Raw genomic sequence first — 4,390 nt, forward strand, 5'->3', positions numbered from 1 at the left:
AACCAGTATGATAACCTAGGACTCACATTGCAACTAGCAAAGAGGGCTTGGAAAAAAAGTGTTCATAAATTGCTACTATTTGGAACTGTCACCTAGTTTTAGAACTACAAATGTTTATGGATAAGTACCTAACTTAAGTTTTGTGAGTATGGTAAGAGAGACAGTGCATGCTTCTCCAGTGAAACCCTTCATCAATTTAAGGCAATTATGTTTTTTAAAAGAAAAATCAGATTGATCAGCGATTCTTTCTATATTGCACATGTTCAAAGTACGAGACAACAATTTCCACCACTGAAAAAAAAAGAAAGATCTAGACTACTGTCTTTATATACAATCAGCTCAGTCTTTCTCAACGTATAAAGAATTCCATAATTGTTAAACGCAGTAGTAATACAAAATCCCTGGTTTACTGATATGTAAACCTACTCACTCTGATCTTTTCCTTCAATTATTAAATAATCTTTCAGCTCTTTAAAAATGGCTGCAGTAAGCTTACAGCTCTAGCTGAGCTCTGCTGTAATCATCTGGCTTACTGCATCTCCCAAACATTTCATAATTCTGATGGCTTCATGTACCACAGGTGGTGCCCTTTCATCAACTTCAAAAAAGTTACTCTTGGGACAGAAAAATTCCCTACTTTTGTTTGACAAAATGTTGTAATGATGTTATACCTTGATACCTGTGGCAATGTATTTGTATGAAAATATAAGTAACTATGAATCAAGGTGAAGCACATTATTCAAATCACGTTTTTAATCAAGTTAGAAACCCTGAATATATCATGACTTGTCCACATTGCTAAAAACATCAGAAAAACAACATTCCTGATTGCCTACCTTACAATACAGAGCATCGTGCTCCTACTAGGGAACAATATAAAGCTAGATATGCTCCTTGAAATATGAATGATTTTGCTGTCAGACCAGATCCAAACAGTACCTTTAAAATTAGCAGCGGCAACTTAACTCCAACTAAGCCTCATTGTAAACTTCCTTCTTCTTTACAGACCTTTGCAAATATGGTTAATTTTCATTATTGTCATCCATTTTGCTTTTAGAAATTTGATTTCTGTACATCATATAGCTTTTGCGTATACTGGTAATTACGCCCTCCACCACCACCATGAAGTGCTGAGACTTGCAACCTCAGAAGATAAGCATTGCTAAGTCAGTAAAAATCTGTAGGGAACTGATCTTTCACTAGATGTCTGAGTTGATATGGCGTAATGCATTTTAAATATCCCTGAAGTAATTGTTTCAACTAAAATCTGTTATACAGTTTGAACAGCAGTATCCCTTCCTTACAATGTCTCTGCAATACTAACATTTGTATTTGACATGAACTCAACAGGAAGATAGAACCGTACCTTCCTTCCTCTCCAGCCTACCAGGGAAGGGAGCTGCTGAGCTCAAGGAGCCACTTCAGGTGCTGTCAGCAATTCTAATACGTAGCGTGGATGCAGCCAGGATGCACGGCCTCTCTTTATAAAACACTTAGGCTTACTGAGAGTCAGTAATAAATCCACCAGAGACTGGAAGTTTGCTATATCTCTGAGTGTGGCTAATTCCTTAGTTGTAGAGCTTAAGGAGAAATAGTGACTTTTTTCCTTTGTCATGAAATGCAGAAATGCCATATACAATGTGGAATCTCTGCATTATTTTCCTTCCTTCCACCTCCTGCTTGGTCATGTCACAGATTCAAAGTCTTCAATAGATGGAACAACTGGAAGAAATGTATCCGTTTCCACTGTTAATTGTATCACTACCTATAACTGACAACTTGTTTTTTCCACCAAGCTTCCCACCTAATTTTCACTAAAATGCTAAAAACATGTAATAGGAAACAACTCATGGTACAGGCTTGTCACACAGGACACAAAAGGCAGGCAGACTCCTACAAAGAAATTTTGAGAACTGAAAGCCAACAATAAACACCTGACTTGTCCCTTCTGTTAAAGGAGTGTGTAGTTATATGCATGCTCAGATAACTTCCAGAGGTGAAACCTGGCCTAAGATTGATAGGACTGCTGTTTTTTGGGTTGCATGTAGTACTTTTCCTTTGTATAATTGTAGGTGCCTGCAGACGGACAAGGGGTGTTGGGGAAGGAGGGAAGGTTGGTTCCCTGACCTGCTAGCACATGCGAGACTTTTTACACCAGTAACCTGGAGTGGGGCACAGATACCATTTGCAAATGTGTTTAGATTTCTATTCAATTTTGTGCCAAATTATGCACCAGCAAATTTAGTATCAGGTAAAGCACCTTTTATACTCTTTGTTGTTTAAAAATAATATATTTGTGAAACAGATCAATAAGACATAACACTGGAAATGGGTGCTTGTTCCCAAAAGTACACATGTAAAAAAAAAAGTAAACAACATTAGTGAATTTATCTGGCTATTAAGCAAGTCTGAAAAAGATAGCTATGTAATACAACTGCCAGTTGTCTGTCCTTTATAATTTTAAATAGATCTGCATTTTAACTTTATTTATTTGCCAATTTTTTATGTACTTTAAAGTTACACTTTTAAACTCAAGCTAACTTTTTATTTTCCTAGGCTGTTACAGAACAGAATTTCAGTATTCTTGTAAACTGCAGACCATTTTTAATAGTCCTTTGTCTTTTCCTATGGACCAGTTACCACTAATGAGTCTGCAGTCCCCTTTTTACTGTACTCTTCTAATAAATGTAAAATATTTGTATCAGGCTGTCTCATTTTATTTGGTATTTACAGGTTGTGCTTATTCACTTGCATCATGGGAATAGCTGTAATTCAAAACGCTCTATTTCATGAAGAAAAAAATACTTTTTTTTTTTGCAATTTCTGGAGTTACTATCTATCTGTGTGATCCTCATCACAATTTTTCTGTCTCTTTGATTTCCTTGTGCTTATCAGAAGGTATTGAAAGAAGGAGTAACCTAGTGGGCAGAAGGGAAAGGGCATTTTGAAACGTGCTGAGAGCCTCAGAGCTGGCGCTCTGCAGTTCTGAGGATGTTACACCACATGTCCCTCTTCAAGCCAGGATTGTGTCAAGAGGCTAGGTAGTGAAAAGCAAACATATTGCACCCCAATTCTGCACCCCAACAGCAAAGCAAAACTCTACAAGCGTTTCCAGTCAAGAGCAATGCAGCAATCTAAAGGCATCTCCAAGCTTTATAATGTTTCTTTTACATGACCTAATGCTCTGTTCCCTTTCTATTAAAAATAATCATATTACTCACATTCCAAGTACAAGTTGCATTTTAAGGCAGATTATTTAAAACTACTTTATCCTTCACTTTGAATGAAACCAGTCTCTGTAATAATTGCCATTTTCACCACACTTTGATGCAATTTCTGTGATTTCCATAATCCCTTCTTAATATAAAGACTCTGATACCAAAATTATGATTGAGGTAAAAAAGCAGGATTATTATGTCTTAAAAAATTTGAAACAAATCTTATGAGATCTCATGGCTAGTGCAGAGTAGGAGTGCCTCATTGAGAGAACTTCTTCCACTGCCTTGTGCTCCCTTCAGATGCGTGTTGTTTAAACACCCAGCAACAGGTAGAAAGACAGGTTTTTGTATACATGCCCCCTTACACAGTGTTATTAAGCACACTGCTTGCTGGCGCAGCACCGCCATTTGCAAGACTTGGTGCCTGACTGAAGAAGGACTTAGCAAAGAAGCAAATTCATGACACTGGTTCATAAGTGTGACTGAGGTACATACGTTTTGGGGTCTTTTCTTTAATGGAACACTATTGTTCCCTGTTATAAATTCTTTGAGGTAGTTTTCCCCACCATCTCCCAATAACAGTGAGTGGGAGAGATGAAAATCCAAAGCTTATCCCCTGAATTTAACAGTATGTGTTGAAACAGAAGACAACACAGCATGGGGTTGTACGTCGCTATGGTACAATTCTGCTGAAATACTAATTTATTAGCAGGGTAATTTTAGAAAAGGTTATTGCAACTAAATCTGTTCTGCTCAGTGATGCCTGTCCTCCAAATAATAAAAACATGTTGTTTGAAAACCTGCTACTGCCAAATATTGAGCAGTACAGAGTCATCAGATTTCCGCATCTGAAGCATCACAGCAGTTAATTAGGAATGAGGCTAAAGAAAGGCGCCTTCAAGGTGATCAGGGCCTTTGTACAGTCCTACATTTTTTGCAGTTTAGACATTGATTTAAAGGACTTGGAGTTTAAAAGATTAAATTCGTAAGACTTCTCAGAAGATCTCAAAGCATATTAGGCACCTAAGGACCACTTTAAATGGCAGATCACAGTATTTCCATCTTCTTGAGATCCCCAATTTAACCACTCAGGCATCTCTTCCCCTAACAAACCTAGCAGTCTGCAGTAGCAAAACGGTCCCGTGCAGGAGAACATGCCCCAGTTCCAACAT

The sequence above is a fragment of the Chlamydotis macqueenii genome, chromosome Z, assembly GCF_036417535.1.
Source record: "Chlamydotis macqueenii isolate bChlMac1 chromosome Z, bChlMac1.mat, whole genome shotgun sequence".
In the NCBI taxonomy this organism is placed as follows: domain Eukaryota; kingdom Metazoa; phylum Chordata; class Aves; order Otidiformes; family Otididae; genus Chlamydotis; species Chlamydotis macqueenii.